This window comes from Sorex araneus, chromosome X (assembly GCF_027595985.1).
Source record: "Sorex araneus isolate mSorAra2 chromosome X, mSorAra2.pri, whole genome shotgun sequence".
Taxonomy (NCBI): domain Eukaryota; kingdom Metazoa; phylum Chordata; class Mammalia; order Eulipotyphla; family Soricidae; genus Sorex; species Sorex araneus.
Window position 1 is genome coordinate 291,213,547 of NC_073313.1, and position 26,938 is coordinate 291,240,484.

A 26,938-nucleotide genomic window follows, 5' to 3' on the forward strand; every position below is an offset into this window, starting at 1 on the left:
AGAAACAAATTATCTCTTGCCAGAAATAAATACTCTTTTGTTTAATGTTATTTTGAGGTTTCAGGTGCCACTGCACCTAATCCTGTCTTAAAGGGTCAGGGAGGAAGTTAGAGAAAAGGTGACTTTGAACTCGATTTTGAAGAACACTTAGTGACATGTCAGGTGGACAAAGGCATTCCAGGCCGAGCTCACGCCCCGGCACGGAGCCAGGAAAGGGTCTGGCTCTCCAGGGAGGAGGCACTGCTCCAATGACGGATAGAGAGCATTGACCAGTAATATAAAAGCAGCCACAATATGTAAACTGGCAGCGTTTGTATATACAGTTGAAGATACCTGAATTTTAAATGAACTAGGGTCAATGAACTAGTTATTAATTTCAGAATAACTATTACTATCTGAATAGAATACTTTTTTTTTAACTATACAATAGTTTCCTTTGACAGAGGTATGCCAGAAGTAATAGCTAAATAGCACCTGGCACAGAGTAGAACTTGGAATTGGATCAGATACTTTTCTCTGTTAAGAAGAGTTAGTTACACACATACATACACCCATGACTGAGGAGGAAGAAAAGAGGTGGGGCCCAGACACTGCACAGGAAGGAAAGCACTGCCTGTGTAGAAGTGACCCTGGTTCAAACCCCCAGCACCACAAATGGTCCCTCGGCACCTGACACCTGAGCACAAAGCCAGGAAGAGCCCCTGGGTACTGCTGGGCGTGGTCTCCCCCACCAAAAAATAGAAAAACGTTCTTTAAAGCAAATAAAAGAGTTAATTCTTATTCAAGCAAGTAGCACTCTTCAATTTTCCTGAAATAATCACATATTGTGCAAATATTCAGTTTCAAATGAATAAAGCAACAGTGTCCTATTAGGGGCTGGAGAGTTAATACAGGAATAGGGTGTTTTCCCTGCACACTGCTGACTGGGTTCGATCCCTGAGTAAAGACTGGAGTGAATTCTGAGCACCGCCAGATATGGTCCCAAAATAGTGTCCCGTCAAAAAGTGAACTGAAGAGCACTAATACTTTATAGAAGTATGAAGCAAAACAATGGCGAGTAAATGACCTCCGTGAATCATAATATGTTGATTTTACTTTCTAAGCTTTAAGAGCTCTCTCTCAGAGTGGCTCAGAGCTTACTCCTGGCTCTGCACTTGGGGATCACTCCCCGTGGGCACAGGGGACCCTGTGAGGTGCTGGGGATTGAACCCCAGTTGTCCTTATGCCAGCCAAGTGTCCTCTGCTGTACTGTCCAGCACCCCCTGTATCTAAATTGTACCTGAAAAAAAAAATAGCTATATCATTTTTTTTCATCCCTGAGCTTCACCTGGTATTTATTCATTTCCTCTAATCATTACTTTTACTATAATTTTTAATGAAAGCACATTACATTATAAACTTTCTCCAATTGTATTCAGCACACTATTTTTGTTCTTTGGAGGTCACAGCTGGCAGTGCTCAGGGATCACTCCTGGTGGTGCTGAGGGGAGGGGAGGCCACATGCCAGGGACTGAACCTGGGCCAGCTGCCTGAGGCAAGCACCCTAACCCCTCTACCACCTCTCCAGCCCCCACAGAACGCCGAACACCACTGCTTTCTCTCTCACACTCACTTTTACACTGAACAGTGAGGGCATGGATGAAAGGAGTTACTGTGAAAGCTTAGCTATAAATGTGCCCAATTTGTTGCCATCTAGGAAACTACATGGTCTTGGCCCTTAAAAAAAAAAATCAAGAAAAAGGGTTAAAATACTCTTGACTTCTAGAACACTACAGCTGCTGGCCCAGAGCTTTTATAATATCCTCAAAGGGTTGTGAAGCCTATGAAAGAGACACCCTTAACTCACTCGATTTCCATATTCCAGCTAGATCACCTTCGATCTACCCTTCCTACGTCACCCATGAGGGGGATATGAAACCATGCAAGTGGGCTGAAGAGACAGTATAGTGGGCAGGGCACTTGCCTTGCAGACTGACCTGGGCTTGGCCCTTGGCACCCCATATGGGCCCTGGAGCCTGCCAGGAGTGATCCCTGAGTGCAGAGCCAGAGTAAGCCCCGAGCACTGCTGGGTGTGGCCCCCAAGCAAACGAAAAAAACAAAAACAATGCTAGAAAATATAATTCTCTGTTTAATTTTTTTCAGTGGTTCTCATCTCTGGAAAGACAGAATACAAACGCTTCCAAGTAGCAAATAAGGTCATTAAGAATCTGGCCCCTGTCTAGTATTGTTTTATTAACGGGGTTTCCGGTTCCTTCCTTCCAAGTTCTAATCTTCTTTAAACACAAGAGTATCAGTTTCCTGAATACACCAGGCTTCCATCTACATGCCTGTCTCACAGGCTGCGGTTCTGGCTACCTGGCATGCCCTCCCCGCCTTACTACAGGCGTCAAGTGACTGTGCTCATTCATGTGACAGTCCGACCGGGATACCTCTGCTGATTGAAGACCCACTTCTCCAGAGCCTTACTAGAGAAACCAGCCCTGACACGGTCGGCTCGATCGTCTGTTCTGGAAAAAGAAGTCTGTTTCAGTGGGCTCCTTCCAGGGACCCTGTGCACAGCGAAGCCCCCACTGGACCAGGAGCCGTTAAGCAGGTGAGCCTGCTCAGCACACAGGACACACCTGGGCCCCCCCCAGGGCCTCCCGCTTCCTCGGTTGGGAGGCTGGGAGTACCCTTGGCTGTGACCTTTCCCCAGGTGCTCCACATCCTTCCTTTCACCTTTCCCAGGTCCCTCCACAAACTAAAGGTAAAGCATCACGACGCTGATATTGTATCTAACAGTTCCGAAAACCTGCACTCTCGTCTTTAATAATTAGGTTCTACCCTTTCCTTCCATCACTGAGGATGTGTTCGGGGCCGCTGGCGCAGCGTTCAGCAACCATGCAGAGCTGGGTTTGAACCTGGCCTGCGTGCAAAGCAACACACTCAGTCCTTTGTACTCGCTCGCCACACACTGCTGAGGAAGTTTTCTTTTCGCATGCTGCACCCCAATCCCATTTTCTCCTCAACTTGGTCACTCTTAAGAATGCACATGTCCGGGGCCGGAGCACAGCTGGTAGGGCGTTTGCCTTGCACGCGGCCGACCCGGGTTCGATCCCCGGCATCCCATATGGTCCCCCAAGCACCGCCAGGAGTAACTCCTGAGTGCAAAGCCAGGAGTAACCCCTGAGCATCGCTGGGTGTGACCCAAAAAGCAAAAAAAAAAAAAAAAGAATGCACATGTCCCATTATAGCAGAACTGATTGTATGCAATATTTACTGATTTCCTGAAGCTACCCGTGGCGTATTCGATATGCCAAAAACAGTAACAAGTCTCATAATGGAGACGTTACTGGTGCCCGCTTGAGCAAATCGATAAACAGGATGACAGTGCTACAGTGCTACCTTCTATAAAATCCATTTCTGTAATAAAAAAATTAATATCTGATCATTCCAAAAGCCAGCTACCATGTTGACTACAAGGCAGTAATATCTACTCCGTTGCTTCTATTCAGTTGGAATTTAACAATATTGTTGCCGAAGTTCTAGTCCATGTGAGACAGTAAGAGGGGGGAAGAAGCATTAACTGCAAAATGAAAAAACGTCCCTATCTGAAGACAGCCATGAATATATAGATAAAAATCTCAAGTAATCTTCAATAAATGTTAGAGCTAGTAAAGTGAAAAGGTCACAGAACATCAAGTCAACACACACACAAATCAATTATAATTTTATACCAGGCCAATGAACAATTAAAAAGTAAAATCTTCAAATGAAATAAGTACATAGACTGAAATATTAAGGTATAAATCTAATAAATATACACAAGAACTTTAAGATGAAAACTTCAACACTGAAGAAATAAGAAGGATCTGAACAAATGGAAGATATTAATGAACTGGGAGAAAAACAAAGTAAGGATGTCAAATTCCACCACTTTGATCCTTGGATTAAAAAAGATCAAGTCAATACCCACTTGGAAGGATTTTTGTAGAAATGTCAAAACTTATTTTTTAAATCAAAAACAATTCTGGAGAATGAAAAAGAACAACTAAGATTTTTTGTTTGGTTTGTTCAGGACAGGGGCTACACCTGGCTGTGCCCAGGGGCTCACTCCCAGCTGTGCTCAGGGTTCCCTCCTGGCTCTGTGCTTAGGGCTCACTCCTGACAGCATTCCGGAACTATGTGTTTGACCTTGAGATCGAACCCGGTTGGCTGCATGCAACATAAGCACCTACACACTGAACTATGACTCCCGACGCCCCATACTAACTGATTTTAAAATTTAGTACTAAGGTACAGAAATTAACATAGTATGATACTGGGAAGAAGATGAAAATAAATCAGCAGGACAGAGAAACAGCAAGAAACATACCAAATAAACAATAGGGTTTCCTGACTCGAGACAAAGTTAAAATGACAATTCAATGGAGAGAAAGATCATTCTCCCAAAGATGTCAGAACTGGGCATCCAAATGTGAAAAATAAAAGCTGGCAAACGTTAACTTAAAGTGAACTACAGATCTAAATGTACAAACTTACAAAACTTTCAAACTGTAGAACCTACTGTTGAGACAGTTGGCAAAGAATTTTCAGACACTACACTAAAAGCATTATTCACAAAAGAAAAAAGTTCCATTCTAAAAAGGACTTAAACTGTTATTTCATTAAAAAACATATAAAAGATAAAGAAAAGTAAGTTAGACACTGAGGGAAAATATTTACTAATGACACACATGATTTGTAATCCAGATGATGTAAAAGATTCAAGAAACTCTACGGTGACAAAACATAGACTCAATTAGACTAAAGACTTGAGCAAAAAAATCAGGGAAAAAAGTAAATGAAAGGAAACTGACTAAATGAAAAAATGCTCAACATTTTTGGTACAGGGAAATTCAAATTAAAATCATGATATTAGAGGAACTTAAAAAAAACTTTAAAAAAAAACTTTTTTTTTCTTTTTGGGTCACGCCTGGCAATGCACAGGTAGTCCTGGCTCTGCAATCAGGAATTACTCCTGGTAGTGATCCTGGGACCGACCATATGGGATGCTGGGAATCGAACCCGGGTCGGCCGCGTGCCAGGCAAATGCCCTACCCGCTGTGCTATCGCTCCAGCCCCTAAAAAACTTTTTAAAAAGTGATACTACAAATATGGGAGGGGGAACGGACAGTAGAGTGGGCAGGGCACTTGTCATGCACCTGGGTTCCACCCCCGGCACTCCATATGGGCCTTTTGAGCACCAGGAGTAATTCCTGAGTGCAGGGCCAGGAGTAAGACCCAAGCACTGCTGGGTGTGGCCTCTCCCCCACCCCCGCAAAAAGAGAAAGAAAATAAAAAAGGACATACTGGAGAAGATGCAGAATAAGTCCAACTTCCTAGTATGTTATCAAGGGTGCAAATTGGGAGGGACACTCTGGAACTGCCTAATGGTGTCTACTACGTCACACTCGGGGCTCCAAGGGCTGGAGCCCAGGCTGTTCTGCTTCTGGGTCAGGTCCTTGGGACCTCCAGGCTTCCCTTCCGCTCTGATCCCCAAAGCACTGCTGGGGAAGGCCCAATAAAAAAAACACAATTCAATACACACTTAAAACCAAGCGACCCAGCAATCATGTATCTGCCGGAGAGGAAAGAAAACTTGTCTTCATACAAAAACCAATATAAAAAATGTTTAGGATACTTCAAATATAATCATCCAAACTGGAATTTACCTGATGTCCTTCAACAGGCAAATAAACCAGTCTATCAATGGGAATACTCTGGACAAATGAAAATGGAATGAACTGTTCACACATGCAACAACCTGGATACATTATGCTGAAGAAGTGAGAAATTTTAAAAGCTATATCCTTTACAATATCGTTTATAGGGTGCTGCCAAAGTTAAGATGGGATTGCCGGGGGTGAGGCGGACAGCACAGAGAGCAGAAGGTGATCAACTGTTTTTTGTTTTGGTGGGGGTAACATAAATGTTTTGTATCTTGACTGTGGGAGTGGTAATTATGGAGATCTACATCATGGAAAATACACATAACTATATACCCCAAATCAGCTTTACCATTAACTTTTAATTATTTTAACTTTTGAAAAATACAAAGTATAAAGCTATCTCAGAACTTCCAAATTATTTTCCAGTTCACGTTCAAAATAAATGTTTTCACTATTGTGCATTGTACATTAATGTGATATGAGGGGTTGGAGCGATAGTACGGGGAGGGAGGGGAAGGGGTTTGCCTTGCAAGCAGCCAACCTGGGTTTGATCCCCGGCATCCCATACGGCCCCCTCAAGGCACTGCCAGGCGTGATTCCTGAGTGCAGAGCCAGGAGTAAGCATTGCCGGGTGTGACCCAAAAAGCCAAAAATAAATGAATAAATTAAAATAATGTGATGGGAGTAGGAAGGAATAGCTGACAAGTGACAAGTATTTGGAAACTACTTATAAAGTTATTGCAAAATTATGGATTCTAGACTCAAAACCAACTATATTCCTCTATCACATAGGCCTATGTTCTTCAACATTTTTACACCTGGAAACCAAGGGAAGCAGGAGAAATATTTCATGGACCAGGTGATAGCTAGATAGAACAAAAACCAGTGAAGACAGTATTTTATTTATCAAATCCAATGCTATACACTCACCACTTTTAGCTAGTACAACATCTGCTACTGCTTAGCTGGTACAAGACTTGGCGAAGGGGTGAGGGGTGGGGTTTAGAGGAAATTTCCAGACAGGCACCAGTCCATAGACCACAGGTTGGAGAACAAGAATATACGTTACTAATACCTATTAGCAGCAACTCAACACAAGTATTTAACATTACTAGGCGAAAAAGATAATTTGAGACAAAATAAATCTAGCATAAGTGTCAAATCAAAAGAAAGTTTATAAAAAAAAAGAAAGTTTATAAAGGTTTCACATTTATACTACATATATGCATTTGGCCTTTAGAAAGAGAATACTGTTCATTCATCAATACTATTTTTCTAATACCAGTTACAGATTTACAAAGGGTTATCCACATTCATCTGACACTAAAAATGATGTACTTTTAAGAAAACTGAGAGGATAAATAATGTAGGATAAATCTAAATGGAGTATTAGTCACAAAAAGAGAAATTCTGCCATTTGTGACAATATGGATGAACCCAGAGAATAGTCAACCAAGTGAAATAAAACCAGACACAGAAAGCCAAGGTTCAGCACATCTCATACACAGATTCTACGAGTACGACCAAGAGCAGCAGAGAATGAAACGGCTGTCGGAAGGAGTGGGGGTGGAGCACACGGATGCTGCTGCTCCCGGGGACATTCATTCTAAAACCCGTGAGTTCTGGGGACGTAAGTACTGCACAGTGACTAGAGGTGCCACGATGTGTACATCTGAAATTTCCTGGGAGTATTCTTAAGTATGCTCACCTACCCACCTCCATCACGCCAAAAATGGTAATTATGCCAGCTTACAAATACGTAAGCTGGTTTAATCGTGGCAATAATTTTTACATCTTTTTTTTTTTTCATTTTGGGTCACACCCGGTGATGCAGAGGGGTTACTTCTGGCTCTGCACTCAGGAATTACTCCTGGTGGTGCTCAGGGGACCAAACAGGATGCTGGGGATTGAACCCGGGTTGGTCATGTGCAAGCAAACGCCCTATCCTCTGTGCTATCACTCCAGCCCCAATTTTCACATCTTATACTTACATGAAATATTGTTACACATATTTTTTTCTCTCAAAGCTAGTGGGAGGAGGAAGATGAAGATACTTACTGTAACGAAGTACTAAGATTGGTTGTAATTGCACCATTCTATAAACCATCCTAAGCAAACATGAATATTTCCTTTTTTCCCCTCCCAAGAGATAAACCCATAGCAAAGCAGTCCACCAACACCCACACTAAATCATAATTTAAGACAGCCACTCATTCCCTTTAACTGTGTACATATCTGGACAGTGCCATTAAAGATCTTCTTAGATTGCACTTTCAAAAAAATCACGAGAGAAAAGAAAAAATCCCCCCCCACAGTAATAATAACCATATGACCAAAAGTCACTTATTTAAATAAGAGTCCAAACTCATCACCCTTAATCTTCCTCAGTTCTTAAAGATCACTGCTCCTTTATATTTGGGGGAGTGAGATTCCTTTCAAACAACAACACTTTCATAATTTTATAATTCTTTTCACTATTAAATCTTTTCACTATAAGCCTGGCAAGCTCCCCATTCGATATGCCAAATACAGTAACAATAACAGTCTCATTCCCCTGACTGAAAAGAGCCTCCAATCATTGGGAAAGACGAGTAAGGAGAGGCTGCTAAAATCTCAGGGCTGGGACAAATGAAGATGTTACTGGCGCCCGCTTGAGTAAATTGATGAACAACTGGATGACAGTGATACGGTCAGTGATTAAACCTTTGAGGATATGAGCTGTAAGCAGCAAAAACTGGTCTTTCTAGAGCTGAAACGTATGGTGAAGTGTAAAATTTGGTGGACTTAAAACAACAATCAGCAAGCACGGCTGGAAAGAGTAGTAAGTACAGGGACTAAGGCACCCACCGTGGGCGCTGCTGACCCAGCTCTAATCCCTGCATGCTGCATGGTCTCTGAGCACCACCAGGGGGCACTCCTACAGAGCCAGGGCTATCCCCAGACCCCCCCCCCACCCAATCAACAAGCACTTGTTTTTTTGGTCTTTTGGGGTCACACCCAGCAATGCTCAGGGGTTACTCCTGGCTCTGCACTCAGGAATTACTCCTGGCAGTGCTTGGGGACCATGTGGAATGCTGGGGATCGAACCCTGGTCAGTTTCGTGCAAGGCAAACGCCCTACCTGCTGTACTACCCTTCCAGCTCCTCAACAAGTACTTTCACATGATCAACAGTTAATTCATAAATGCTTAGAATATTCCCAGCCTTAAAGGTCAAATAAGAAAGGCTGAGGGCGGGAGAGATAGCACAGTGGGTAGGGCGTTTACTTTGCACGCGCCAACCCGGGTTCGATTCCCAGCATCTTATATGGTCCTCCAGGCACCGCCAGGAGTAATTCCTGAATACATGAGCCAGGAGTAACCCCTGTGCATCGTCGGGTGTGACCCCCCCAAAAAAAAAAGAAAGGCTGAAAGGGTGGAGGTCTTCAGGGAAAAGAGACAAACAGATCCACAATACAATCAGAAACCTGAGCTGTGAATCAGAATGTATTTAATAGAATAATTAGAAAATGATATAAATACGTGCTAAGACATTCTTTATCAACCTAATATAAACCCAGTGGCAATTCAAAAGAGAATAAATGTATCTGCTGCCAGGAAGATTGGGGTACAGTGAAGAGACATGTGTGGGGGTCAGGAAAGCGCTGAGGATGAGCCCACGCTTCCTGGTGCCTCCTCAGGTCAGTACCCAACACAAAAACAACTCCAGCTTCTTCCCCTTGGGTTTGGAAAGATCTGGCCAGGCAGGGAGGAGCGGGGCCGGGGTCCTTCTCAGAGGAAGCACACCGGGCCCGGGAAGAGGGCCTGCCGCTTTAACTCACCATCACCCTCTCAGAAGCACGGGAGAGAAGGACACTGACCCCAGAAGGCAGGGCTGACCAAGCTCCCTGGGAGCGAACACTCTCCCGGACCAGCAGCACCGTCATCTCACTGTCCTCAGGAATCCCTGACTCAGATTCTGTCTGGGCCTCTGGGTCACAGTAACCTCATCTGGAGCGGGAACTGAACCAGGTCTTTTAAACACCCCCATCTATGAATATAATAAACTGAAAATACTAACCACAAAACAGAGACCTTCCTTGAAAAAGTAAAAATAGCTTACTCTGTTATCTGGTGTTTGCTTGGTTTGCCTTGCACGAGGCCGACCCGGGTTTGATTCCTCTGTCTCTCTCGGAGAGCCCAGCTAGCTACTGAGAGTATCCCACCCTCACGGCAGAGCCTGGCAAGCTACCCGTGGCATATTACATGCCAAATACAGTAGCAAGAAGCCTCACAATGAAGACGTTACTTACTGGTGCCCGCTTGAGCAAATCAATGAACAATGGGACGACAGTGATACGAGAACTATTAAGCTCTTTCAGAAACGCCAAATTGAAAAAGCAAAATACTACTAGATTCCTTAAGTGAGGCTTACCTTAGTTTTGAAATTTTGAGAAAGCTAGATATAACTACTGCCAAGCTTCATCACAGACCTTTGCTAGGCCAAATTTAGGGTCCCTGTTCCGAACAGTATTTCTGTAAATCTTGCATGAGTGTCTCTATAATACCAACTACAGCAGCGTTTCCAGTAATGGCTGCAGAAAATAGTAAGAGAAGACCCAGAACCCTTAACAGCTCTCAAATCTTAAACAGAAGTAGAAAATAAATCATCCTAATTACTGAATGGCAACTACGTTCTAGGCACTGTGGCCACTTTAAGTGGATTATCTTACTTAGTTCTCACAATAATCCGATGAGGTAGTTATTATTGCAATTTTAATAATGAGAAATTCAAGACTCAGGAGGTTAAGAAATTTGCCCACAGCGAGTCTTTCACAAAGCATTAAAAACAGTCAAAGAAGCATGCCTATTGTCTTGAAGTGCCAGAGCACTGACCTATGGCCCAACCATTCATATCCCTGTGCTGTCCCTTCCAGTGAAGACAGGTACTGTCAAAACCTCAGGGCCTGATATTGTTTCTTAATGCAAAATAAGAAATTAATTTTGTTTTCTACATTTGCCTTCTTGTAAATTTGCTTAGATATCAAATTAGTTCCGATGCCCAAATGGGCTTCTGGATTTGCAATTGCTAAGGACCAGACTGCTCAAGTAAAGGTCATTCATCCTCTGAGGTCTGGAATGTGGCACCTCCCTGGAGGACAATGCTATTTGTTTATTAACCACAACATTCCTTTGTCTCTTCTTTTGAATATTAATTCTCTCCACTGGATTTCTAACATGTTCTATATATAGCAGAAAAATGCAAAGTGAAGTCACTAGAATGAGTTCCTAAAGAGTACCAGGTCCCAAAGCTCAAGATCCCAGGGATAGGAGACAGCAAATACATCTTACGGAGAAAGGTAAAGGATCTTTCCAGAACCTCCTGCCTGGGGGCAGTACTACCCACCTTAGGAAATATCAGCTTTAGATCACTGGTTTTCAGTTTTATTTAAAAAAATATCAACATGCAAAACGCTAACTTTTCATAATCATTTCTTTTGTTTGCTGGTTTGGTTTGGTGCTCTCCTGGTGGTGCTCGGGGCTACTTCTGTCTGAGCTCGGGGAACTGCACTTAAGCCAGGGTTGAACCTGGATTGGCCGTGTGCAAAGGCAAGCTACTGCTCTGGCCCCAAACCGTTTCTATCTTTAAAACAGAATCTTTAGTTAAGAACCTTCCCACAAAGAAAACTATAGACCCAGATGTCTTCAGTGGTGAATTCTCCTAAATATTTAAGGAAGAACGTCAAATGAACCCATGAGAGGAAGAGAATATTGTTGGTAGAAATGTAAACAGCTAAAACCTTCAACTGGGAATATTTTGTCAGATCCTCATTATGTTAACATACATCAACCCTATAACCCAACAAATCCACTTCTAGGTGGAGAAAAAAATACAAAAAGGCTTGTACAAAAAACATTTATAGCAGCTTTGGTCATAAAAATTGAAAAGTGGAAACAACCATAACAACAAACTATATTTATATGGTGAAATACCAGTCAGCGAGTGAAAGGGATGAATTATACATAAATGGATGGACTTATATTTAAAAAAATAAATTATGTAAATAAGAAGTCCTGAAACATTTGAGAACTACTCTTATAGAAGTACACAACAGAAAAAAAGCAAAACAACCCCACAAGACTGAAGCAGCATAAAAATTAAGTGACCAGTTCTATATACACTGTAAACTATATGGAACAGTTGTCATTTTCCATAGAAGTTTAATTACCATTTAATCATGTAGTAATACTCTTCTATGTTCAATTTTCTACTGATGTGCTTCAAATAATTCCAATTCCAAACTTCAGTTTTCAATTATGTGATTACCCCAAATTTGCATTAATCCCAAGTCAACCTGTACATTTTAGATCAGAAACCAATCTGCTTGTTCTCAATGTTCTACTTCCTGAGTAGTTTTCCATACTTTGTAATAGTATTATTGTTCATTTTTACTGTACAGACTTGTCTTTCTCCTTTAAAACTGAACCCAAAACTCATCTTTTCCACTAAGTGCTAAACCACCTCAAATTCCTTCCAATTTCCCTCAGCACTTGAAGATCTTGCTCCTAATAGATATATTTATTTTATTGAATTTGGGCATCTCTTCTTAATGACTCACTAACTCCATCCCCTAGCTTAGAAAGTATAACCTTTGAGGGAGAAGTGAAAAGATTAGTGTTCTTCCAAGTTCTTTCTCTGGTGTTGTGTTTACTTTCCCTCTTCTGAGTGCATTTGATTTGCAGGGGCAATAATAAGATCTCTAGAACTGGAGGGCCAGGAAAGAGAGATGGTAGATCACAGCTGCTCAGGCCTCGGTCTAAAGAAGACGCTTCACAGACTACACAGATTACCTCTCCAGACCAGGGAAACAAACAAACAGAGTTCAAGGTGAGGAATAGGAAATGCATTTGTGCAGAGATGAGGTATACTCGACGGCACCCAGATATTTCTGGCAGCAAATATTTCTACATGCTTTCTGTAAGGCTAGGTGGGAGTTTGATTAGAGGGAGGGAACAAGTAAATACTTTAAACTCCCTCTTCTCTTGAATTAAGGGCTAACGCTAACAGTCACTTTCTGTTCCGCACCCATCACTATTTAGGAACTATAGACGTAATCATTCCATCTAAGTTTATGTCTCTCAACAAGAAACTTTATGCCATTCAAACTACCTCTATAACCTGACCACACTCCCGAGTAGATTCGCCATCTCCAACTCTTATCTTTGTACTTACTACTTATCAAAAAGGTACAACTACTTATCTGAGGGCAAAATCAGTCTCCCCACGCCCTCAAACTGGTACATACATTCTACTGCCAAGTCAGAAAGCTTACATCCAGAGAAACCTTTTGTTCACCTGCCACTTCCGCTACCCTCCAAACAACACAACCAAATCGAAGAACTTAAACTCTGAATGTCTCTGAAACCGGTGCCTTTATTTCCATCCACACAAGTTTCTTAATTCAGATCATCAGAATCTTTCCTTAACAGCTTCCCTGGTCTGTGATCTACTTACCAGAGGTGAGAGGGGACGCCCAATTCACTCACCTTATCCATATAAATGTCTCCAACCTATCTTCTTCCAAACTCTTCCTTTATCACTGCTATAATCAATGTCTCTCAACATCAAACTATTTAAGAAAATCCCCACCAATGAAATAAATATATTCCAAATTCCTCGTATGGCACACAAGACTCTTCAATAACTTGTTTCCTTTTGGGGGCTGGAGAGACAGCTCAATGAGCCAAGCGCGTGCCATGCACACAGCGGGTTCAATCCCTGGCCCAGCTGGATACCATGGGCACTACCAGTGACCTCAACGGGGCTGGGGGGAGCCCTTGACACCTCTGGGTGTGCCATCAAACAAGGAATTTTTAAAAAGCACAATTTTCCCCCTTTTTTAGTTCTAGTCTGACTTTCTAATTTTTCTCATACATTTAGGCAAATAAAACTTCATCATTCCTGGGGCTGGGAGATAGGCAGTACAGAGGGTAGGTGGTTTGCCTTACACACGAGGGCCCAAGGTCCCATCCCCCATGCACCACCAGGAGTAATTCCTGAGTATTACTGGGTGTGGCCAAAAAAACCCCAAAAAACCTTCACCATTCTCCTTAAACATAATATGTCACTTTCAATCATCTGGAATAGTGACTCAGTTCACCATTTTTAAAAACCCTAATTCTACCACCATTTCAAGACACTAGTAAAATCTGGACACAAGTATTGTGTAAAGGAGCAATCAGAAGCAACAGCCCATTCTCAATCGCATTTTCACAGTCTTAAATTTATTTATTTTTAATTAGAGAATCACCGTGAGGGTACAGTTACAGATTTATACACTTTTGTGCTTATACTTCCCTCATACAAAGTTTGGGAACCCATCCCTTCACCAGTGCCCATTCTCCACCACCCGTAAACCCAGTGTCCCTCCCACCCTCCCCAAACCCATCTCCCCCCCACCCCACCCTGCCACTGTGGCAAGGCATTCCCTTCTGTTTTCTCTCTCTAATTAGCTGTTGTGGTTTGCAATAAAGGTGTTGAGTGGCCGCTGTGCTCAGTCTCTAGCCCTCATTCAGCCCGCAACTCCCTTCCCCCACATGGCCTTCGACTACAATGTAGTTGGTGATCGCTTCTCTGAGTTGACCTTTCCCCGGAACGTGAGGCCAGCCTCGAAGCCATGGAGTCAACCTCCTGGTACTTATTTCTACAGTTCTTGGGTGTTAGTCTCCCACTCTGTTATTCTATATACCATAGATGAGTGCAATCTTTCTATGTCTTTCTCTCTCTTTCTGACTCATTTCACTCAGCATGAAACTTTTCATGCCCATCCACTTGACTACAAAATTCTTGACCTCCTTCATTTTCACAGTCTTAAAATTAACACGGTCATGTTACCAAATGAAAAAGCAAATAAACATTAACTATCTGCTGAGCTTCTTCCTTACAGTAAAGGCTAAAAATCTTCAAGGGCAAACCTATTCTCTTCCTCCTGATGGACAGAGGCTGGAGGACTTCTAATGCATTTCTTCACATCTACTCTCTTCCTTTATTTCATCTTATTTTCTCTCAGGGTCACATCCGGCCATATAGGGCTTCCTCCCAGCGCTGTGCTCAGGGCTCACTCCTGGTGCTTGGGGAACCCTCTGCAGTGCCTGGATGAGACTTGCCTGCACACAAGGTCAGCACCTAACTCCTGCACTATCTCTCCAGCCCTCCTCTTCTTTAACACTTTTCTCTTAAAAAGAGGGAGAGAACTTACAGTTCCCTAAACATCAAAATCAACAAATAAGTGGGCCAGAGCAACAGTACAGAGGGTAGGGTGCGCGCCTTGTATATATTTCAACAAATAATAGGGGTGTGTGTGAACAATCCATATAGAGCTGATACTGCCATTGTAAGTAAGTACAATGCTTTCTGACATTCAAATTTGAGAAAAGAGCAGTTCAAAAAAGTCCAGTTGCTCATTTAATATACTGCTGTCTTATAGAACTCCACAAACCCTTTTTTACCGCTTACTCTCTGAACACAGACCAAGCCTTCCCCTACTCTGACAGCAGGAATGTTATGAACCATTACATTTTATTGCACCACTACTTCACACACTAGAAGAATCCAGATCTCTTCTACCAAACAACATTTTCCTTAAAAATTAATGTTCTTTTCATAATGACTATTAATGACCCAGCTAATGACCCAACATTTTATTAAATTAACAGGAGAAACAAAAATGGATGGCCAAAACTAATTTACACATCTCAAAGATAGTACACCCAAAACATTCCTAATCTTCCTTAAAAATTCAAGAACTTAAGGGATGTCTCCAAACCCTCTGAAAAGATCTAGATACCAACTCTTGTGGTAATGATGTCTACAACTTCCACAGAAAGTAAACATTTAATAAACCCTAAATTGAACTGTTACAAATGTCAGGAGACACCTTCTAAAATCAAGGGTGTCAGACACAGAAAGAACAGGGCCAAGTCACACCACCATTACATACTGGCTAACCTGGAACCTACCTCACCTTTGGTTTGGTTTGGTTTTGCTTTGCTTTCGTTTCTGGGTCATACCTGGTGGTGCTCAGGAATCACTCTTGGGGGTCTCAGGACACGTGCCCTACCTGCTGTACTATAGCTCTGACCCCAGACTTCCTTGAATTAGATGTCCTAATTGAAATAATGGAACAAAAATTCATTCCTTTCAGAACTGAGAACTAAACGAATGTCTGCAAATCACTTGGACTGAAAAAAGTCGTCAAAAATTGTTTACACAGGGCCAAGGTAACACCACTAAGAGTGGCAGCACTGGGCTGAGCCATGGAGCTTATGCTTCACCTAACAGGCCCCGGGTTGGCCCTGGGTTTGACCCCACAACTCTACCACACTCTCTCTCTCCCCTCGCCCCCCAAATCCTTTTATAATTCACTTAAGGTACTTCACTATTTTTTCCCCCCAGAACCAAGCCCAACAGCCCAGCAGCAAGTTCAATAAATGCCTGGAAGAAGTCATCTCCGTGCCTACTAGGACCCTAGCTGGGTAAACGGAGGCCTGTAAACAGCATTTGGAAAACCTGCTCCTAAATATATCATTTCTATTGTCTGCCACAAGAAACTCATCCAAAGACGGTCCCAAAGCTTCGGTTTGTTGGCTTTGCTCTTAACTACCTGAACAGTACACAGAGTCAGATGCAAGTCTGACAGCTTTCACTGCAAGTCTGTCTTTTAAAACATTTCTTTTAAACATTTTAAAAATGTTAAATGAAACTGGCCACAACACTAATCACCTGAACAGTAATGAAGTTGGACAGTTGTTGTCTCAAAATAATAACCAAAGTTAAAGACTGAAATAATCAGATAAATTATTTTCTTTTGGTTATATGCATATTTTAACCCTTAATTGTATAGGACTTTTTCAAACAGATTGTATTTAATGTTTAGTTTTCATTTGTTTTAAAATATATTTGAACAATTTTTCTGACACAGATAAGCTAATCTGTAGAGCCCAGCATCTATTCTTGGGCTAAACTCCTATAATATACTCATTTTCTTCACTGAACTTCCAATTCTTAAGTTCGTTTGTTTTGGGCCACACCCCGTGGTGCTCACGGGTTACTACTGCCTCTGCACCCAGGAATCACAGCTGGGGTGGAGTGGGGACCGTAAGGGATGCTGGGGATTGAACCAGTGTAAGCTGCATGCAAAGCAAACATCCTACCAGGGCTATACTGTTACTCCAATTCTTATCCTATTTTCTTTGACTTCCTGTGTATGTCTGGTCTGAAATTCAATTTTAATTCATTAATACAAATCTCACAGTCTCTCTTAAATGTCTATTTTTAGAGTTTATGTCCTTTCAAGTTGTTAGAAAAAAATAACTGATCAATACTTGATCACCACCTCCTCTACTCTGAAACATCTTGTTTATACTAGAAAGAGTAGATACTATTACTATCATAGCAGTGTTCAAACCAAATAAATCATCATTTTAAGAAAATTCATAGCAAATAATTCTTTACAAAAAACACATTTCAAAGGAGCTATTTTTCAAAAATTATCTTTATCACTGCTTCTTGTTAGCACTGATGAAAATTCCTCTATGATAAATCATCAAAGTAAATTTAATTTTTAGTTAGAAAATTATAAGTAAATTGCTCTCAGAGGGGCTGGAATGATAGTACAGCAGGGTAGGGCGTATGCCTTGCACGCAGCCAACCCGTGTACGATTCCCAGCATCTCATATGGTCCCCTGAGCACCGCCAGGAGTAATTCCTGAGTGCAAAGCCAGGAGTAACCCCTGTGCATCACCAGGTGTGACACTCCCCCCCAAAAAAAATGCTCTTGGACTACTAGAAAAATTGTGGAAATACATTCTTGCTATTCTTTATTTGGTAACAAGAGTCGTTAGGGTGCTCATGCCTAAGTCACTCATTAGAATTTTTCATCGAAGTAAAGGCAGCAACAAATTCTCAGTTAAACTACACTATGGCAAGCTTAGCCAACATTAACACGAGCCACAGTCTTGCCAAATTATCCTTCAAGATTACTTCTCTAATCAGATTGATACTCTAATCTTTTCTCCCTTTAAAAGTAGGACAACTGAAACTGAAAGGCTTCTCCCTTCCCCAGGATTTTATTATTGTGGGCAAGGCAAATGATTCATATTTTACCTGTTTTAATCTCTAATATCCACACAGAGCAAAGAAAAGAATCTGTATGATCTATACTTAGTCTGTGTACCCATGAAAATTCCCCAAATTAGGAATGATAATACTTTATATGGTATATCTGATGTCTTCTGAAACTACTGGATTGAGTATTTTATTTACATAATTAGATTATGTAATAAACATGAAGGTTCTGCATATCTAAATTCTAGAAAGCTCCTAAAAGTATGTCATACATCCAGTAACTGCTCAACAGATTGCAATAAATGCATAATCTTAATTATAATAGCTAATGAAGAGCAGCAACCATTTTTCAAGCATTAAAGTTCTCTATTATGATAGAAAAGTATAACCCTGGAGACTTTTGATGTCCCAATGTAATTGTCATAGCCGTAATAACATTATTTCAGATTAAAGGATGACCCATGTATCCATCATCTGCATTAGTACCAGAAAATTCCTGCCTGAGATCTAAAACAAAATAGTCAAATTCTACAACCATCATAATAATGCTTTTAAATTGTAACCTGTCAACAACGATTTCAATCTCTAACCTGTAAAATGGACTTAACTGAATAAATCTCTAAAAATACAAAAAAAGATATTATGACGATACATTTTTAAGTAATTCAAGTTACATATAGATGTATAAAAAGTAATTCGTATGACAGATGGCAAGAAATTAGATGTTGAAATGGGAGGTAAAGATGTGAGAAGGAAAAATGAAAAAGCAATGATTCCTATCTCAGCACCCCCAGAAACCGCCTCTCAAAGAGAATAAAGTGTCTCCAGCTGCAGGAAGGCTTCTCCCTTCCCCAGGATCATACCGACACCCCCCCCACCCCCAGCAGGGAGATATCCCACTTTGGAAAACACTTCAACAGAAGAACCCGAAAAGTTAGAACCTAAAAGTATCCAGGAAAAGAAATCCACCTGTCACTATTTAAAAAAAAAAAAAACGGTGGGTTGGAGCAACTCCTTGCACAGGGCTGACCAGGGTTCCATCCCCACGGGAGCTTGCAAGGAGAGATTTCTGAGTACAAAGCCAGGAGAAAAGCCTGATATCATCACTGAATGTGACCCCAACCCCCCCCCCCCACACACACACACAAATTTGCTAAACCACACATTCACAGCAGTAACTGGACCTGCATTATAAACACATAATTAAAAACTCAAGTTACACAAATTTTATCACAAAAATCTGACACTTCAATGGATGAAGTCATCAAAACATTCACATAATAAAGTTATTGATTTTTTTTTCATGGTTCCATTGGCAGAAAAAGCTTTTATTAATAGAACTTACAAATAGCTGATTTCTTTATCTAGGATTATATGCCAGGTCTCTAGAATTCAATAGATTTTTCACCAGAATATGTGTAAATCAATTACTAATATTTTGGCTTTAGAAAAATGAAGCTGCAATCCCAATGACATTCAGAAAAATGGACACATTGACTCTAACTTATGAGATATGCACATGTCATAAAGGTCCAAGGTGAGCAGAGCAAGGAGAAAAGTCCCAAAACACCAGGGCATCTTTGCACTAACCATCCCTCTGAGGTCAGGCTAATAATTTAAGCACATATTTATCTAGGAAATTTGTCTTTAGCTGAATCACCATGAGATACAATTACAAAGTTTTTCATGATTGTTTTCATGATACAATGTTCCAACACCTCATCCCTTCACCAGTGCCACAGTATCTAGAACAGTTTTATAGCCTTGAAGTGATTTTGTTAACAGCAAAAACACAAACGAAGGTTGCGGGGGAGGAGATGGGAGGGAAACTGGGGTCACTGGTGCTGGGAAATGTACACTGGTGGGGGGATGGGTGTTGGAACACTGTATGACTGAAACCAAATCATGAACAGCTTTGTACTGATCTGGCTCACAGTGATTCAATAATATCTTTTTAAAAAATGGGTATATAAGTGCCTATACAGACCTAATGAACTATCGAGAAACATTTACTATTTGTTGCATGGTTAGGTTACTATGTTCGAGAAGCCATTTTTCATCCTTACAACTACCTATAGCACAGCAGGTAGGGCGCTGGCCTTGCACGCGGCCCACCTGGGTTCGATTCCTCCGCCCCTCTCAGAGAGCCCAGCACAATTCTTAGAATTCTAAAAATCTTGTAAGCAATTAGTTTTATTTTCAATTATCCTTCTGAGTTGGGGGGCCACACTTGGTGGTGGTCAGGCTCTGTACTATGCAGTTCTCTAGGTGGTGCTCACCTGGTATCAGGGATTGAACTTGGTCAGCTGTGTCCAAAGCAAGCTCTTAACCCCTGTACTATCTCTCTGGCCCCTAGTTTTAATTTTTAATGAAAAAACTTACAGAATACTAAGCTACTCAGGTCAGTTGACATATTCATCTTAAGGACAGTTTGTATCCAGTGAGTAGAAAATATAAGCACTTATATTAACGACACAACATATCTGTGTTTAAGTTTTTCAATCAATGCTCATTCAGGTTTACGTTAGTTCACTTATAAAAGTAATCAACTCAAATTCCTCTATCCTTAAAGAAATCCGATCACAAATAATCCAAAACATTTACAGTCAGTACTAATGTTTTAGAAATAAACAAAGTAGATGTGATAAAGCAGAAAAAAATCCTGGACTAGAGGCCAGAGTCCTGCCCATCTATTCTGGCTCCTTGACCAAGTAGCAAATCCTTCCCCTTCTCTGCTCTAGACCTTGGTTTCCTATCTTCAGAATAATCTCTGTGATCTCTTCTTCCAGCTCTAAGATATGTGACTAACACACATACATCTTTTTCCCAAGCGTCCCAATTCTTCTTCTAGTTAGTTATTACTATTACTTTGCAGCCATTACGCATTATTTTCCTTTGGTTCTATAAAAGGAGAAAACTGAACTACCTAAACAAAGGCCACAGGGAAAAGCTATCCTGACAGCTGTTTTGCTATGATTCTCAAGGCGATTAATACAGAAGTTGTTACAGTACGCAAAGGTGTTAAGTTTCAATATTTTAGGCTGCTGTGTGCCAGTATATTCTACCTAAGGACATATAGTAAAATTCAAGGACAAGAGGGAGGGGGAAATAGAATTATCCCGTAGTTCTTCAAGAACCAAGAAGGTATTGATCGATTATTAACCTATCCAAGTGAATAGGTTAATACATTCCTGAAGAAACATTTTCTCTGATCAAGTACATTAAGGTGCAAAAATATATCTGCAAAATTTTCTAATATATCTAAGTACTCCCTTAAAAGAAAGCAAGTTTTCATCCTGAAAATTGTTAGTAAGATACGTATGTACATAATTTTTAAAAATATTTAAATATTTAAGGATAAAGATGTAGTTGTGCAGTTCTTCTCTTCTCTTAGCTATGGGATGACTCCCCAGGGACTGCCAAAGAGATGGATTGGGTCCACCCCCACTGCCTAACCCTGAGACGCCTTTCCTAGGTTCCCAGCCCATTCTCCAGCCTATTATGCAAACTACACTATTAAAATTAAACTCAGCATCTGACATCAAAATTGCCAACTGGAAAAGAAAAACCTCAATCTGACTTTCGTATTGCTTTCTTGAGCAATAACCACTGTTTCCAGTTTAACACTTCAAGTTAAAACAGCTTAAAACTTCTATAGAATTTGTTTTAACTTGGCATGACCTTGTAAAGAAACAATTGCAAAGGAAAGCCAGCGTGTGAACCCCTTATTAATCTTGCAGAATAATTTTCCGCAGCAAACTGTAATAGTATAGATCAGCCTAAGTATTGGATTAGAAAGACGCCCCGGCTCTCGATGGGGGGGAAGGACGGGGAAAGGCAGATGGTCAGGCGTGCTGCAACAATCATTTGAAGGTGCACAGAATTCCCAGCAAAGCTCCTAACGGATCAAGAACCATCCAACACCTACCCAACACTTAAAATAAATAAATAAATAAATAAATAAATAAATAAATAAATAAATAAATAAATAAATAAAAGAAAACCGTCAGGGCCCCCAGCGAGCCACCTTTGGGTTGGACCGCCGACAGGAAAAGAGAAGGGGGGGCGGGGGGGAAAGTCCTAAATCAATCAATCCATCACCTGGGAACTTAATCCTCCCGGGCTTCCCAAGTTCAGAACCAAACCGAAAGGTATCATTTCCTCGCACCCTTCTTTCTCCAAGAGCAACTTCCTCTCCAGAACAGACCCACTGCGCCTGGTCCAGCGGCGAGCCTCAAGCCCCGGGGCATCCCCGCCGGCCCCGGACACGGGATGCTGCAGCCACATCCCCCATAGCGGCTCGGGTTCCCGAGGTTCCGGCGCGGACCTCCTCCCGCCCACCTCGTGGGACCCCCGGAGCCGAGCGTCTGAGCGCCGCGCGCCCCCTCCCCTACAGCGTGCGCACCCGCCCCCCGCCCCGACCGCCAGCTGCAAGCCTGGGGCGAGCCCCCGCTCCCGGGGTCCGCGCTCCCGCAGAGGCCACCCCCTCCTTGACCACCAACATTACTATTTTTGAGCAAATGCATCAGAAGCCCGCCTTCGGGAAGCCCCCACGCCCCCCTACCCGCCCGCCGGAGCCGAGGGGACACTCACCGGCCGGGGCGGCCGACCAGGGCACCTGCGGCCGGGCTGGACGGGCCCGCGCGGCGCAGTCCCTGCCTGCGAATCGGCCCGTCCTCTCTGGCGCCGCGGCCAGCGCCGTCCCGCTTCCTCCGGACTGAGGCTGGGGACCCCAGCTCGGCCGGATGCCCCCGCCAGGCCCCCACCCCTTCCCCCCGCCCCCCAGCCCCCAGCGAGTGGAAAATACCTCCCGGGGCGGGGGGCGCCGGACACGCCTCCCTGAAGGGCAGCCTACCGTGACCAATGGCAGGCGGGGCCTGCGGGGGGCGGGCTTCCCGCCAGCCAATCCGGAGGCGTTTCGGGCGAGGCCGGAGGAGGGCGGCCGGGAGCGAGCTGGGGGCGGCCCGGGAGTCGGGGAGGTCCGGCCGCTCGCGAGCGCACCGGGCGCGGCCGCCATATTGGAGTCGGGCAGCGGCGAAGGGGAGGGGCGGGGAAGCCGGAGCCAGTCAGGACGGAGAGACGCGGTCACGAGCGCCGGGAGGCGGGGCCAAGCGGGCCGCGGCCCGAGGGGAAGGCTTGGCCGCGGCGAGTCACGGGGGCGAGGGCGAGTCACGTGGGGCCGAAAGGGCCCCGGTGGGCTGCGGAGGTGGGGGGAAGGTCAGACCTAGGTGGGGCGAGGGAGGTGCCATTGTCCCTCGGTTGGGGGGAGCCGGGCAGGGAGAACATGAATGGGGAGCGTGGCTCCTGGGTAGGAAAATGTGAATGAGTCCCGCTGCTCCAGCGCGCGGCCGCCCTTACAGAGTCCAGGGTCCGCGGGAAACTGGGCGGCTCGTTTGTCCGAGCGTCCAAGGCTGCTCGTTCCTACTGCCGGTCACCACGCGTGCCTCAGCGAGGAGGGGGGAGTCCGTCCCTCCCAGGGCCCCCGCCGTAGGCAAGACTCCTTCCAGAAGGCCTTGGGGGAACCTGTCGTCATTCACAAATCTGGGGACCCAAGACAGTGTTCCAGTGCCTCCAGACGCACGGGACCCCAAGTATTCCACATCTGGGGGGTCCATCCTCGCCTCGGACACTGGCTGGGCCAGCAGTGCTCAGCCGGAAGCCTTCTGGCCCAGCTCCATAGTCCAAGGGGGCCACCCGTGGAAGTCATGTGAGTCAGGGCTGGGTGGGGAGACTGGGGGAAAGGGCGCAAGGTCGGAAAGGGAACTCTGAGCTAAGTTACTCCCTTATGGTCCAGGCAAGGGGCTTTCAAAACTGGCGTTCGGGGGACTGTTGAAGGCTTGCTTGCCTTGGTGGGTTTTGTTGTCGTTTTCTCCATTGCAGTAGATCGCGTAGACTACATCCTTCAGACTTTCTCTTCTCAAAACCTCATCCCTGTTCCCTAAGACCATAAATCCTCAGGTGGCAGTTCCCTTCTATTCATCTTTCTAAATGTGTTTTCTGGGGGCAAGTCTCAGAATCTGATCCTCACCCCTCTCTCGGGTAGTTATGTAATCATCCTATGCACCGGATCACTTGAAATGTTGATGACTGAATGACTTTATGAGATGTAGTTCTGAACAAATAAATGCTCTGGACATCCTCACTTGAGCCTCCTCATGACCTAAGCAAGTTGAAACTCAGTGCAAAACCTGATTCTTCTTGTCTTACCTTCTTTTTTGTTCTTTGCTTTTGTTTTGGGACCACACCCAGCTGTGCTCAAAGCTTACTCCTGGTTCTGCTCTGGAATCACTCCTAGTGGGGGTTGGGGGCCACAAATGATGCCCTGAGTTGAACTTTTGTCTGCCTTGCAAGGCGTGCAAGTACACCCTCTCCACTGTACTGTCCCCTCCCCCACCCCCTTACCTTCTTACCACCATCCCCCTGGCTCACTCAAATCAGAATCCTCAAGGCTGTTCCCACCTACCCCTTCAATCGTTGTCCTTTTTACTAAATGTTTTTTCCTCCCCGCTCTACAGTCCTGGGCCATTCATTCATTAATCCAATATTTACTGAGAACCATGCACCGGATATTGTTTGAAATGCCCAGGATAAAGTGGTAATAAGTTTCCTGTGTTGGGTAAGACAAAAACCATGTGAGCAAATTAGTGAATAAGCTACATAATTTAGGCTAAGACCAAAATAAAACAGAAAACTTGTAAGAGCATCTTAGAGCATCAGTCCCCCACCCTTTTTATCCTTGAAGAGATGACCCTGATCCTTTCACCTGGGAACTTGCTTTTATTTGCCAGGACTTCCCTCTGTTTGGGAATCCAAATCCCCAAGTAGGGAGACTGCAGCAGAGCCCTGACCTTTCATGCATAAGGTCCTGATTTCAAATCTCTGCACATGACCATCCTCCTCGTCAAAATCATCGTCTTCATCCTCTTCTCTCTACTAGAATCACAACTACTTTGAAACCAGGGATCATAAGGTCTAAATCTTTGGGCCTCAATAGCACCTTGGCTCAGAATAAGTGCTTCACAAAATGAATGATCAATGAACAGAATCCCCCCAATATCTGACACAGACTGCTGCCAGAGCATCCAGCTGAAATCAGGAAGCGAAAGCAAGGTGGTAGAGTGTGGTGGCAATGATGCCACGTGCAGGGGACATGGTAGTCATGAATGAGATCACCGGGCACTTGGATTCCATGAAGTTGTGCCTCACGGGTGACATTAGCTGCTCCATAAACTACTTCCGTGACAGTGCCAAGTGCATGTGAACAATTTAAAAGTACTCTGTGTCTCATGATGAGCTTCAAACTCAGAAAACTCTAGGTGGATTACCAGGACAGGCCCTGCAGAAGAAGGTTGGGGTGGCCACTTCAGTTTGATTTTCCAGGCCTTTGGGTATTGCTCCCCAGCAGGGAGGGAGATGTTGCCAGTTCCATCACAGTCATTGTAATTAAATCCAAGTTCTGGCAAAGGGCAATACATAATTATGAAGTATTATTATGGTTTTTATCATTATTAGGCACCCAGCTGCCCAGCCCAGGAAACCACAGTAGTAAAACACTGAGAAGCCAAGCTCCTCTCCCAGCTGGCATGAATCAATACCAGGTATATTGGCACAGTCTTGCAGTGCCACTCATCAACATAAGATTTTCTGTCCCCTCTCTCTGGCAAGATGAAACTCCAAGTAAATGGAAAGAGAAAATGTAAAGGAAGACCTTTGCCACTGCCTCTGAATTGAATTTTTTTTTATTGCATCTCGCCAAAAATGATCTTTTTCTCATCTTGTATTTATTGTGAAAGTGTTTTACAATTTCATCCTTGACCAATCAACTTCCTAAGCAGATATCCTTCCCCCTTGTCTCTGCAGATGGATTCTACGGGGTGAGATAACAGTACAGGAAAGAGTGCTTTTCCTTTCAGGACACTTATGGTATAGACTAAATAATTCAGAATATATCATCCGGCTCAACAAGAAATCCGCCTTTTATTGAACACTTTCTCAATGCCCTATTTGGCATTTTCACCTTCTGGGGGTTGTTTGTTTGGGTTTGGTTTTTTTCTTTGATTTTTTTTTATAATCCACATTTCTCTTTAAGATAGGGTTTATCATCCTTATTTTTTTTTTCAAGGCCAGAAAATCTGAAACTGAGATTCTCACATACATAAATAAATGTGGTGATTGTCTCTTAAGTGATTATGTCCATGCTGGCAAACGACTGTAGGTCTCAGAGTTCGTCACTATCAAATACAACATTTGGGGTACAAAGTATATTTTAAGCTGAGCTTTGAAATGACAATTGAGAAGTGATACTGAGGGAATGGTGCCAAGTGAGTAGGCCAAGTTGGCCATAAGCCTAAAATCAATCAATAAGGAAAGACTTCGTGTTCAGCAATAAGTCATATTATATTTTTCAAGTACCTTTATTGTCTCATATATGCAAAAGTCAACCAAGGTGATACAAAGGTGAGCTAAGGATGGAAGGGGACTGTTTGGGTATGGGATATATTCTTGAATGGAGAACACCCAAATGATCAATGAACTGGCACATCTTGATCTGGCTGCTAGAACCACTGAAACTATGGCATAACTTTCCCTGCTAAAAAATTTCCCATTCTCAAGGACTGAGTAGGTAAAGTAGGTAAAGGGATATACCTGATAACCTTTCAGTATCTGTATTGCCCAAAAGGAGAGAGAGAGAGAAGTAAAACACCTGCCATATGCCATAGAGGCAGCTCTGTGCGGGGGAAGGGGAGGCGGTGAGGTAGGAGGCTAGGGGGATGTCAATGGAAGGGAAACTGGGGACACGTGCTGATGGTGGAGGGATGGGTGTCAGAACACTGTATGACTGAAACCTAATCATCAGCAGTTTTGTAAGGATCTATCTTACTGTGATTCAATAAAACAATTCAAAGGAAAAGAAAAATTTCACATTCCCTCCCCCACTAACTGCCACTGTCATCCCCATCCCGTTATTCATCAGTTTGCTCGAGCGGGCACCAGTAACATCTCCACTGTGAGACTTCTTGTTACTGTTTTTGCATATCAAGCTCTCTCAAGGTCCTCCCCCACCAAAACAGTTAAAATTAGTAGCAGTTTATTTAGCACTCACCATGTTATATAAGTTGATTTTCAATTTCTTAAGGTATTTAA

The 26,938-nt window shown here is 43.2% G+C and overlaps 1 protein-coding gene across 4 annotated transcripts in view; it reads right to left on the reverse strand.

Moving 5' to 3' along the window:
• SOCS5 (suppressor of cytokine signaling 5) overlaps window positions 1–22,817 on the reverse strand; it is a 49,554-nt gene extending 26,737 nt beyond the window's left edge. For 2 of the 4 annotated variants that reach the window (XM_055121419.1, XM_055121417.1), the window contains exon 1: window positions 22,650–22,817. The gene's annotated coding sequence lies outside the window, so the exon portion shown is untranslated. Of the gene's footprint in view, window positions 1–22,387; window positions 22,583–22,649 lie in introns of those variants that run through there. The other 2 variants (XM_055121418.1, XM_055121416.1) reach the window with 1 other exon arrangement.
• Between the last annotated feature and the right edge of the window lie 4,121 nt (window positions 22,818–26,938).